Genomic DNA, 13,068 nt, shown 5'->3' on the forward strand with positions numbered 1-13,068 from the left:
GCGCCAAGCGATGATTACAAAATCTAAAACAAGTTATCAGTGTTGCGAGGTGTGAGTGTATGGTGACGACATGAGGTCAGCATCAAAAAAGTTGAAAGGCTGATGAGTGATAGATGGCGGGCTAAATGATTCGCTGACTCACGTCCATGTTTATAATTAAAATGATCCAGTTAGTGAAGCGAGTCAGTATGATTCGCCAGTATCTGTCTCAGCGCCTGAGTGCGCTTGCAACTGTTAAGTCACCGTGACGCTGCACTTGCAGCGCGATAAAGGCAGGCGGCAGCCTCCCTTCCTGGTACAGACGCCGAGGCATCCGGCAAACAGCTCTACGCCATCGCAGCCAGACGCCACACTTGGTATGTAATGTACCGACACTAATTTTCCTAGCTGTATCACATAAATAATTACATTTTTCAAGAGCAGTAACTAGTCACAACGCCAATTAAATCTTTTATATAAGAAACTACCTCAGCACGCGGAATTGCCGGGTTAAGTAGACTGTCGCAACACGAAAAACTAATTAACGTAGAGAAACGAAATTTGGGAAACGCATTTGTCGAGGTAGAATATGTAAGTGATTAACAAATGGTTCAAATGGCTCTGAGCACTATGGGACTTAACTGCTGAGGTCATCAGTCCCCTAGAACTTAGAACTACTTAAACCTAACTAACCTAAGGACATCACACACATCCATGCCCGAGGCAGGATTCGAACCTGCGATCGTAGCGGTCGCGCAGTTCCAGATTGTAGCGCCTAGAACCGCTCGGCCACTCCGGCCGGCTAGTGATTAACATTACGAGATCTCACGTTAATGTAAGAGCGATATAAGCCATTGCAAACGTGAAATGCTGGTACATTAATAACTAGCGTAGCCACCAGAATGTTGAATGTAAGCATGCAAACGAGTATACATTGTGTTGCACGAGTGCCGAAAGTCAGTTTGTAGGGTGGAGTTCCATGCCTGTTGCACTTGGCCGGTCAATAAAGGATCGGTTAATGCCGTTAGTTGATGACGCTGGAGTTGTCATCCGCTAATGTCCCATGTTCTCAATTGGAGACGGATCTCGTAATAGAGCGTCGTCCTGTTGGAGAACACCCCCAGGAATGTTGTTCATGAATAGCAGCACAACAAGGTGAATCACCAGACAGACGTACAAACTTGCAGTCAGGGTGAGTGGGATAACCACGAGAGTGGTCCTGCTTTCATACGAAATCGCACCCCAGAACGTAACAGCTGGTGTAGGTCCAGCGTATCTAAGTCGCAGACAGTTTGGTTCCTGGCTCTCTACTGGCCCTCTCCTAGCCAGCACACAGGCATCACCGGCACCGAGACACAGCAAGATTTCGTCAGAAAACACGACAGACCTCCAAGCTGCCTCCAATGAGCTCGCACTAGACACCATTGAAGTCGCAAATAGCGGTGGTTTGGGGACAAGTGGAGTGCACGCAACAGAGCCACTAGATCCGAGCTGACCTGGAAGTACCCGTTTTGCGCCAATTCGTAGTCACTGTGATGCCTACTGCTGCTGAAATTGGTGCCGCAGGTGCAGTACGACACGTCGGAGCCATACGTTGAATACAATCGTAGTGCCTCGCGGCCGTGGGGCAATCATGTACAGTGGCTACATTCCTGTCAAGCCTTTCTGCAATATCGCAGAAGGAACATTCTGCTTCTAGTAGCCCTATTACGATACCTCGTTTAAACTCACTGAGGTTGGCGTTAAAGGCATTCTTGACTAACTTCAATTCAACACGAGCAACAGCGTTTATTTAAAGCAACCCTGATTTGCATCGTCACCTGGTTTGCACTACTAGCGCCACTCTTGTGCTATACCCGCGAAATTTTAATAGATATAACCTTTCAGATTTAGAAACACGCCTAGCTATTTTCGTTGATGTCACACAACTCCTTCTTGGTGTTGCGAATTTTTTGCGTCAGTGTGTAGTCCGTCTCCTCCCCCCCCCCCTCTCTATCAGCTCCTCCTCCTCCACCTCCTCCCATCTCTCTCTGACTATGTGCTCCTCCCGCCTCTGTCAATCTGCTCCTTCCCCCTCTGTCTGTCTCCTCATCGAATCCTCTAAGTTAATCTCCTCCACATCTCTATCCTCTCCTCACCTCATGTAAATCCCTCTTCTCCTTTTCCCTCTCTCTAACCATCTCCCCCTTAGGAGTTTGTTGATTCTTTCGCCAACAGTATTTCTTCCTAGATAGTAAATACTAACCAGTATGTGTACCAAGTTTGGTTGAAATCGATCCAGGTGTTTAGCCAGAACTTTATGACCAGCTACTTTTCAGCCGGTACGTCCACTTTTGGCAAGGAAACACGTAGCGACACGTTGATGCATGGAAGCAATGTGGCCTTTGTAGATCGCTAGAGGAAGTTGGCACCACATCTAGGTACGCAAGTCACCTTAATTCCATAAATTCCGGGGAGAGGTCGACGAGCTCTGACGCCACATTCAATCACATCCAAGATCTGTTCGATTGGGTTCAGATCTTGCACGTTGGGAGGACGCAAGCACATCTATTTGAACTCTCCACCGTGTTCCTCAAACCACTCCATCATAAGCCTGACCTTATGACATGACGCATTATCGTCTTCAAAAATGCCACTTCTGCCGGTAAACATGATCCTCGTGAAGGGGTGCACACTGTCTGCAACCAATGTACGACACTCCTTGGTCATCAAGATGTCTTGCACGAGCTCCACTGGATGCCCACGTGGATATTCCCCAGAGCCGCCATGAGCTTCTCCCCGTCTAGCCGTGCAGGTGACAAAGAACTGTTGCCCCAGAAGATGACGGATTCGGTCCCTCCCATTGGCGCAGTGGGAAAGCGTTGCATAGCATAATGAATCCTGAAGGAATCAGGATTCATTATAAAATTCAGCGCTCTGCCACTGCACCAGCGTCAAGAGTCGATGGAACTGTGCCCATTTCTGTTATAGTTGCCGAGGTCGTGATAACATTGGCACATGCATGCGTTATCAGCTGCAGAGGTCCATCGTTAGGAGTGTTCGGTGCACTGTGTGTTCAGACAAACTTTACTCTCACCAACATTAACTAACGTCTGATATTAGTTCCGCCACAGATCGCCACCAGTCTTTGTTTTACCAGTCTGCCCATCCTACGACGTCTGACACGTGTAATGAGGAGTGGCCGCCCAACCACGCGACGTCTGGATGTGATACCACCTTGGTTTCGCCACGTGTTGAAGACACTCACAACAGCACTCATCGAACACCCATGTCATGCAGTTTCAGAAATGCTTGTGCCGCCGAGACTCGGGGCCATCAAAATCTGCCCTCCGTCATATTAAGATGAACCGCACACCGTCCTCATTTTACACACAGACAGCACGCTCGCTGATAATCCATGCACTGCGTGTCTGACTAGCAGTCACTACTTCCCCCCAGGGGGTCCACAACTCTTTTGTGGACACGTGCGTAGCGAGCACGGGACCCCGAGCTAATGTGGCCCTCCTTCCTTTCCGGGCTGCATACCTTCCCTTCCCTTTCCGCATCCCTCCCCGTCCCCCATCTTGGCCCCCCCCTCACCTCTGGCTCTTTCCTTCCCTTTCTCCCCCTCTGGGAGTATGGTTTGTGCCTACGTCCGGAGACGGACGCTCGAAACTGTTCCAAATTCCTTGCTTTTACACTTGCAAGTCCTCGTCCTTCCTCTGTCCTTCTCTTTTCCTTCCCCTTCTCCTTGCCCTTTTCTCCGCTGCGGCGTTTGAGACCCCCTTTTCTTTCCTTTCCCTTTCTCTTTTTTCCTCCCTGTGCGTGTCTGAAGGCCGACCCACGCACTTCCATGCGTAGCCGGTGACGGGGTAACGCGTAATTCCCCGCCCCGGGTAGACAGGTAGGACACGTACGTACCCCCTGGTAACGGCCAGGCCCAGGGAGGGGTGATTACCCGAGCTGATACCTTCCGAAAGTGCCGATTGGTCCCTCCGTCCGTTTGTCGGGAGGTGTGACCTGAGGTGTGAACAATCACCTAAGGCGGGTGTGCCCTCGGTGAGGGCCCCCACAAGGGAGGAGCGCGCCATCGGAGACGCCGGTAATCATGGGGGATTCTTCCGCAATGGTTTCCTCACCTTCCACTATGTCTGCTCACAAACGTAAGTTCACTGAGTCTCAGCCACAGACGGTTCTTCCATCGTTGCCACAGTTCCTTGTTGTTTCTCGGTCTGACGAAGATCACGACTTTTCCACGGTCAACCCTTTCATTATTCAGAAAGGTGTCGACGCAATTGCGGGTCCTGTAAAGTCTTGTTCCAGATTACGGAATGGCACCCTGTTGTTAGAAACACACTGTGCCCTCCAGGCTCAAAAATTGCTGCGTACTTCTCTGCTCCACACCTTCCCTGTCCGGGTGGAACCGCACCGTACCTTAAATTCCTCGCGTGGAGTCGTTTATACACGCTCCCTCGATGGATTGTCTGACGAAGAAATTCAGCACTATCTGTCTGACCAAGGCGTCACGGCTGTTCATCGGGTTATGAAAAGGGTTGACTCGAACATCATTCCAACCCGCACTGTCTTCTTGACATTTGACAAAGTTCAACTCCCATCAAAAATCAAAGCAGGCTATGAGATAATTTCCGTTCGCCCTTATGTCCCAAACCCTACGCGTTGCTATCGATGTCAGCGGTTCAATCACACCAGCCAGTCCTGTTCCAATCCGGCCAAATGTGTTATGTGTGGCAGGGATGCCCATGAGGGTGCTTGTCCACCTCCATCCCCTCGCTGCATCAACTGTATGGGTGACCACGCTGCTTCCTCTCGAGATTGCCCTGTTTTTAAGGACGAAAAGCTGATCCAGGAAATAAGAGTGAAGGAAAAGGTGTCGACCTTTGCTGCTCGAAAGTTACTCGCCAGTCGACAGCCCACCGTGCCTCAGAAAGGAAAATACAGCGCTGTCCTTGCTTCTCCTCGGCCAACAAAGGAGGCGGCCACGCAGACTTGCGACCTCACATTTAGTACCACGGTCATCAGATCGGCCAGAGCAAAGATCGCCCGTTCAACCTCACCTCTTTCGCCTGCCCACTCTATGGCTCACCCTTCGTCGGGTTCTGCTAAATCTCGAGCCCCAAAGTCAGACGCCAAGTCTTCAAAAAAAAGAGAATTCTCGTGAAGAGTTTTTACGTACTGCAACTTCACAACCATCGGTTCCTCCTTCATCTAAACATACCTCCAAGAAGGCTACGAAGAAACACAGTTCCTCTCCTTCTCCGCCAAGGCGTGTCCCATCTACAGCACCACCTGGCGGAAATCGCTCTCGGCCATCTTCTGTGTCGCCGAGGCGCACTGTTGGTGGCCGGTCAACTGGCCGATCATTGGTGGCAGGAGCTGCTCCTGACCAACCTATGGATCAGGATCTTCTGCCTTCGACTGAATGCCATTCCATGCTGTCGGTCGCAAGCTCTGAGCAGTCGTTGAGTTGACAGCACCCTTGGTGACGTTCCTCCATTTTCTGTTCACCCTATGTCCATTATCCACTGGAATATCCGCGGCATTCGCGCCAATCGGGAGGAATTGTCGATCCTCTTACGATCCTACTCGCCGGTCATCTTCTGTCTTCAGGAAACAAAGCTGCGTCCCCATGACCGCTTTGTTCTCCCTCATTTTCAGTCCGTCCGATATGACCTCCCCTCTGTTGAAGACACTCCAGCCCATGGAGGACTCATGATTCTGCTCCATGATACTCTCCATTATCACCCAATCCCCTTAAACACTTCCTTCCAAGCTGTCGCCGTCCGTCTTTCCCTTTCTGGATACACGTTCTCTCTTTGTACGGTATACATTCCATCGTCTACACCAATGGCACGAGCTGATCTCCTTCATCTTCTTGATCAGCTTCCACCCCCCTATTTGCTGGTTGGGGACTTCAATGCCCACCACCCGCTTTGGGGATCTCCACATCCTTGTCCACGTGGCTCACTATTGCTAGACGTCTTCCACCAAGCGGATCTAGTCTGCCTCAACACTGGGGTCCCCACATTTTTGTCTGCCTCCACGGCAAATTTCTCCCATTTGGACCTTGCGGTCGGTACTGTTCCGCTAGCTCGGCGCTTCGAATGGTTCGCCCTTGATGATACACACTCGAGTGACCACTTTCCATGTGTTCTTCGACTGCAGCCTCAACTGCCATATATGCGCTCGCGACGCTGGAAGTTTGCCCAAGCCGATTGGACACTTTTTTCGTCTCTAGCGACATTCGATGACCGTCGCTTTCCCAGCGTCGACGATGAGGTCACACATGTTACCGACGTTATTCTCACAGCTGCGGAACGTTCAATACCACGCACCTCCGAATTGCCCCGGCGCCCTCCAGTTCCTTGGTGGAACGAGGCATGCCGTGACGCAATACGTGAGCGGCGACGTGCTCTTCGCATTTTCCGTCACCATCCAACTTTCTCCAACTGTATCCGATATAAGCAGCTCCGTGCGCGATGCCGTCGCGTCATCCGCGATAGCAAGAAGGCAAGCTGGAAATTCTTTACTAGCTCATTTAACAACTTCACTCCCTCCTCGGAAGTTTGGAGTCGGCTTCGACGGTTCTCAGGCGCGCCTAGTTTCTGCCCGGTCTCTGGGCTCACTGTCGCGCATGATACCTTAGTGGACCCCGTCGCAATTTCTAACTCATTGGGTCAGCACTTTGCTGAGATTTCGAGCTCTTCAAATTACCCGCCAGCGTTTCTCCCGAAGAAACGTGCAGTGGAAGTGCGACATCTTGCTTTCTCCTCTCAAAATCGCGAAAGCTACAATACTGTTTTCTCCATGCGCGAACTCCAACATGCACTCTTCTTCTCGCTCCTCCGCCCCAGGACCGGATGGTATCCATGTCCAAATGTTGCTGCATTTATCAACCCATAGCCTGCGTTACCTCCTTCGCCTTTATAATCGAATTTGGACCGACAGTACCTTTCCCAGGCGATGGCGGGAAGCTATTGTCGTTCCCGTTCCGAAACCTGGAAAGGACAAACATCTCCCCTCTAGCTATCGCCCCATTTCTCTCACGAGTAGTGTCTGTAAGGTTTTGGAGCGTATGGTGAATTACCGTTTAGCTTGGTGGCTGGAGTCCCGCAGTCTTTTAACACCAGCCCAATGCGGATTCCGAAAGCATCGTTCTGCTGTTGACCATCTTGTTGCTCTCTCCACTTATATCATGAACAATTTTCTCCGGAAACGCCAAACGGTAGCAATATTTTTTGATCTGGAGAGAGCGTACGATACCTGTTGGAGGACAGGCATCCTCCGCACACTGTTCTCTTGGGGCTTTAGAGGCCGGCTGCCCCTTTTTCTTCGCGAATTTATGGCAGAGCGCACATTTAGGGTGCGGGTGAACACTACTCTCTCCCGTACTTTCTCCCAAGACAACGGGGTACCCCAGGGCTCCGTGCTGAGTGTTGTACTGTTTGTCATCGCCATTAATCCAATTATGGATTGTCTCCTTCCTGATGTCTCGGGCTCCCTCTTTGTGGACGATTTTGCGATCTACTACAGCTCTCAACGGACCAGCCTTCTTGAAAGACGTCTTCAAGGATGTCTCGATCGCCTCCACTCGTGGAGCATCGAAACCGGCTTCCGTTTCTCACCCAGTAAGACCGTTTGTGTTAATTTTTGGCGACGTAAGGAGTTTCTTCCGCCCTCCTTACATCTAGGTCCTGTCAACCTTCCGTTTTCCGACGTCGCTAAATTCTTGGGTCTTATGTTTGACAGAAAACTGTGCTGGTCCTCCCACGTTTCCTATCTTTCGGCTCGCTGTCTGCGTTCCCTTAACACCCTCCGTGTCCTGAATGGTACCTCTTGGGGAGCGGACCGGGTGGTCCTTCTCCGCCTCTATCGCGCCTTAGTGCGCTCGAAATTGGATTATGGAAGCATAGTCTACTCCTCTGCTCGGCCGTCTATTCTTCGGCGTCTCGACTCTATCCACCACCGTGGATTACGTTTAGTGTCTGGAGCTTTTTACACCAGCCCCGTGGAAAGCCTTTATGCTGAGACTGCTGAACCTCCGCTGTCCAATCGGCGGGCAGTCCTTCTGAGTCGTTATGCTAGCCATCTGTCTTCCATGCCTGCTAATCCAGCCCATTACCTTTTTTTCGACGCCTCCTTTGATGTCGGGTATGCAGGCCGCTCCTCCTCCCTACTACCCCCGGGAGTCCGCTTCCGTCAACTGCTCCATTCTCTTTCCTTCCGCTTTCTTAAAACCTTCTTGACAACTTGGGGTACAGCACCGCCTTGGCACCGTCCCCGGATCGACTTGCTCAGAGACCTATGTCAATTTCCCAAGGATGGTACCCCTACACTTGGTTACCGTCGGGCATTTGCTGCTCTATGTGCACAAATGACGGAAGCCACATTTATTTACACCGATGGCTCGAAAACATCGTTAGGTGTAGGGAGTGCCTATATTGTTGGCGACACCCCAAATCACATTCGGCTTCCCGACCAGTGTTCGGTTTATACTGCGGAGCTTTACGCTGTTCTCCAGGCTGTCCACTACATCCGCCGCCATCAGCGGATACAGTACGTAATCTGCTCAGATTCTCTCAGCTCTCTCCTAAGTCTCCAAGCTCTTTACCCTGTGCACCCTCTGGTCCACCGGATTCAGGACTGTCTGCGCTTGCTCCACCTGGGGGGCGTCTCAGTGGCGTTCCTCTGGCTCCCGGGACACGCTGGTATCTGTGGAAATGAGGCGGCCGATATAGCGGCCAAGGCTGCAGTCTCTCTTCCTCGGCCAGCTCTTCAGTCTCTTCCGTTTACCGATCTACGGAGCGGTTTATGTCGCCAAGTTACTCATTTATGGCATGCGCATTGGTCAACACTTCCCCACAATAAATTGCGGGAAGTGAAAGCCGTTCCTTGCGCTTGGACCTCTTCCTCCCGAACGCGTCGTCGGGAGGAGGTAATTTTAGCTCGACTCCGGATAGGGCACTGTCTTTTTAGTCATCGACATCTTTTAAGCGGTGATCCTCCCCCACTCTGTCCCCACTGCTCTCAGCTGTGGACGGTCAGACACCTTTTAATTGAATGCCCCTATTTTAATCCGTTACGCTCCCGTCTACAGCTATCGCCTGATCTATCGTCGATTTTAGCAGATGACACGCGCTCAGCTGACCGCGTTCTACAGTTTATTAGTGACAGTGAAATGACGTCAGTCATTTGAAGCTTTTTTTTGGGGGACAACCAACCCCTTTCTATAGTGGACTTTTAAGCATTCCTTCTGCCTTTAGTTTCTCAAATTTTCTGACTTTGTTTCCATTGCTGCTGATTTTAAATTTCGTTTTTTTCCTGTTTTCTACGTCACGGGCTGGGCGCTAATGACCATAGAAGTTTTGCGCCCTAAAACCACAAAAAAAAAAAAAAAGTCACTACTTATCAAGTGACTCTGTTGTCGCCTGGACGGGTCTATATTGATATTAGGTCATTGGTCATAATATTTTGGCTGATCAGTGGAGACCAGATTACATGCATCATTAAAACCTTAAAATATGCAAGCAAATATGCATGAAAAATACCTAAAATGAATGAGAAGTATAGAAAAATTCGAGATCAAATAATGAAAAAAAACATGGTAGTTACCGCGTGCATTATGTTCCAAAGTCGAACCTATGCATGTCAGTTACGCGGAAGAGTACCCGCCACGCGAAAAATCGGTACATTTAGAGCGCTGATACCATTTTCTGAATTATTTCTGGTAAAGGTTAGGAAAGAGGTCTTTCTGGGATTATTTTCAAAAAAAATTTGCAGAATGGGGAAGCATCCCGTGTTTTAAGAATTGTACCTTCTATGTTGTTGTTGTCAGTAACAAGCGGATGCAATGCGAGTCAGTCGCATCGAAACACTCGATGTGTAGAGGACCAACTTGAGATATATCGCACACAGAGGGGCAAGCTCAGAAACACTGAAATATTTCTTTTAAAATACAACATTCAATCATGATTATTTGAACAGCACTAACTTTTAATGAATACTATTGAACCAAAGCATCATTTACAATTTATTTTACATTTTTACTAATGCAGACATAACGACCAAGTACTGTTCCAAATATTCGGTAGTAAGATTGTGTCTTCGATCACTCAAAACATTTTTATAAGCGGAAAAGGCCGTTCTACATCAACTGAGGTAACAGGCAGTATTTGAATTTGGATGCTATGTTGGCACTCACTGTTTCTGGTAAAAGTTGACCCGTCCCATTCATAAAGCTATCGGTTTGGCACTAGGGTTCAAAGCCTGGGTAATTGTTTAAAATGTTTGCAAACTTATTTTTGTTTTCTTGTGAACACCTCCGGCAATGAAGAGCTCACTAGAATCATTTTATTCATTAACTGAACAGATTTATTCAACGCCAAACCTTGAGTCCAAGCTTTTTAATCGATGCAGATATATGGGAAAAATGAGAGCTAATCAAAGAAATGTCTTTTTTAATATCGGAATCATTAAAAGCTTCCCCTCACTGACGAACTGCGAAAGCCTCTGCAGTATCGAAGTCGTTTACTACCACTCTAATGGTCTCGAAATGTTCATTGTGAAACAACACAGCTTCGATCCACGTACCCCATCGAGTCACCACTCTTTCAGGGAGGTAAAGGCATATTTGGTAGTTGGTTTTGTAGGTCTTGATGTGAGCAGAAGCCTTTAGAAACACTTTCTATGTGGATCAAATCAGTTTATTTGCATTCACACGTACTACTTCAACACGGCGAAATATTCCATGAGCAAAGCACGTCACATGATAAAATACTCGGAGGGCCTTTCTTACTTTGATCATATAGGGAGCAGCATCTGATATAAACACAAACACCCTTTCGTCTGCTAAAGATTCTGAAATATTTTTCTAAAACCCTCATTCACAAATCTGCCGATCGAAGAATGATTTACTTTTTCAAGTTCTTCGCAGGCTGCTAAATAGGAAGAAGAAGGCTCTTCTTTTAAAGCACCAACAATTTAACTTGCTATGTATTGGCCACAAGTGTCTGTAGTTGGTCAACTGCAATTCAGATAATGCTGTCCTTGAATTCATTGCGTATTTCTTTCAGAACATTTACGTAAACTGTCGGTATATAATTTTAACGCAATGTTGATTCGTCTAGTATATTTCGATTTAAGTAATATTTACACAGGAAGCCTTTGAGGGTAGGGTTTGTATGTTTGTGAGGAGGAATATTGCTTGCAATCAGGGGCGCCGACTTATAAAAGTATTGGGGGGGGGGGGGGGGCATACTGAGTGTCTTGCCGTGGGAAATTTTCTAAATTTTAGATGAAAAATAGTGAGTTTTAAAGTATTTTTAAGCATTTTAGAGTCATATGACCAACATTAGAGCCCCAAAAACTGGGCTCTCTATAACTCGACGCTCCAGGAAACTCGACAAGCCTGACACAATTTTTGGCTTTGAAAAAAGAAACAAAACATAAACACACACGGTATTTTCGTAAAAAGCTAATTTAATTTTCAGTAATAATCATGCTTATAGACTACTACAGAGCAGTGAATATGTAGCTCTGAAAAGACTGAAATTATATTTAAATAAATCCTAAACTATCATTAAATGAATAAAACATAAAATATTGCTGTCGCACAGTAATAGTACTTTGATTAATAAGTGAAATTTCTAATTTAAGCTTAATTTGAATACGGCTCAGGGTTCATTAAACAAAAACAATGTCTCAAAATTATTACCTCAATACAGTTAATAAAGTTAATACAGAATTACTAATACTGCAAGGGTCGCGGGGGTTAGTTTTCTGCTTGTTTACTCTTGAATTGAGAACAACTGTGTGAGATGAAATGGCAAGTTTAATGTCGCAATATTTCTCACCACACTACAGCTTCTCACACAGTCTTCAACTCGCCAACATAAAAACAGCACAATGGATAACGTATCCTGCCAACATCAAATGTGAAATCAGTTTATATACAACAATGTTAAACATTAACTCTCTGAAAGGACATTAATCTTAAGCACAATATTATATAAGTTTAATTGGAAGTTTCTTTACATTAATCCTAAGCACAATAACATGAGCGTTTAATTGGACGTTTCTTTACAAAATTGCTCCTAGACATACGTTATGATGTTGGTCAGTACTACGAAAATCGTCCGATTCTGGTTCAAAGTTCGCTACTCTTTAGGATGACAATCAAGTCTATGGCGGATGGTTAGTCAAATGACAAATTTGAGCGCAAGATTACCCAAGGATGCTCGAGTTTACAGTGGGTGCAAGCTGGTGAACCAACAAAGTTTACGCCTCTGCACGCCGTATTTACCTTAAGCTGCGACGTGCTGCTGTCTACAAGTCTGCTCTCTCCCACTGAAATTCCTACAAAACTAATCTGGCCTTTGCTGAACTTCCCAGCCGAAACTTTCGCTACGTTTCTCATTATGTGAGATAACATGTACTCAGTCCTAGTCTTATGCGATAGACACACGCATGGTTGGAGCAGCGTGCATATTATAGTGCCCTCTCAGTTCTCGCAAGAACCATTAACTAATTTGGTTGGTTCGTTCCTCCATAGTTTGAGTCAAACATTGCTACAGCTAATTTTAGCTGGAGTGCAGCCGCTGTGAATGCAGTGTCCACACCAATTTCTTCTCTGCCTCGTATGGAGCGTTCAGCACTCCATTCTGCACTTGACACCAGTTCAGTGAAGAGATCCCCACAAAATATCTCTCTTGTCCTACTCATGACAGAACTGCCTCCCTCCACTTAGATTCCTTTTCCACGTCATGGCTTTTTTCGACAAATAGGATCATTCCTCTTATTTTGTAGAAACACCCTCTACCAATCGCAACGTCCCTTCTATCAAACTGCGTCGAAACTTCAGCAGTTTTCTCCTTCCTAGTGAGTTTCCGCCAATCGGACGTTTTGTGCCCGTTCTAGACGCCCAAAGTACATTGACCTTTCCGTGCGTCGCACTCGCTGGACGAAAATGCGTCACTTGCTTTTGTTCGTACCCCAGTGGAATTTCGAAACGCAGTTTTCTAAAGCTTCTTCTCTGCTCTTGTATCGATGCCCTCGCTACAGGCGGCCCTTCAGCTTGAATCACCTGGCCCAGGG

At 47.5% G+C, this 13,068-nt stretch overlaps 1 protein-coding gene across 1 annotated transcript in view; it reads left to right on the forward strand.

Moving 5' to 3' along the window:
* Nucleotides 1–249: 249 nt before the first annotated feature.
* The window catches only part of LOC124596305 (glutathione S-transferase D5-like), a 61,337-nt gene continuing 48,518 nt past the window's right edge, over nt 250–13,068 (forward strand). The window contains exon 1 of the mRNA XM_047135408.1: nt 250–356. The gene's annotated coding sequence lies outside the window, so the exon portion shown is untranslated. The remainder of the gene's footprint in view (nt 357–13,068) is intronic.

The sequence above is a fragment of the Schistocerca americana genome, chromosome 2 (assembly GCF_021461395.2).
Source record: "Schistocerca americana isolate TAMUIC-IGC-003095 chromosome 2, iqSchAmer2.1, whole genome shotgun sequence".
Lineage (NCBI taxonomy): Eukaryota > Metazoa > Arthropoda > Insecta > Orthoptera > Acrididae > Schistocerca > Schistocerca americana.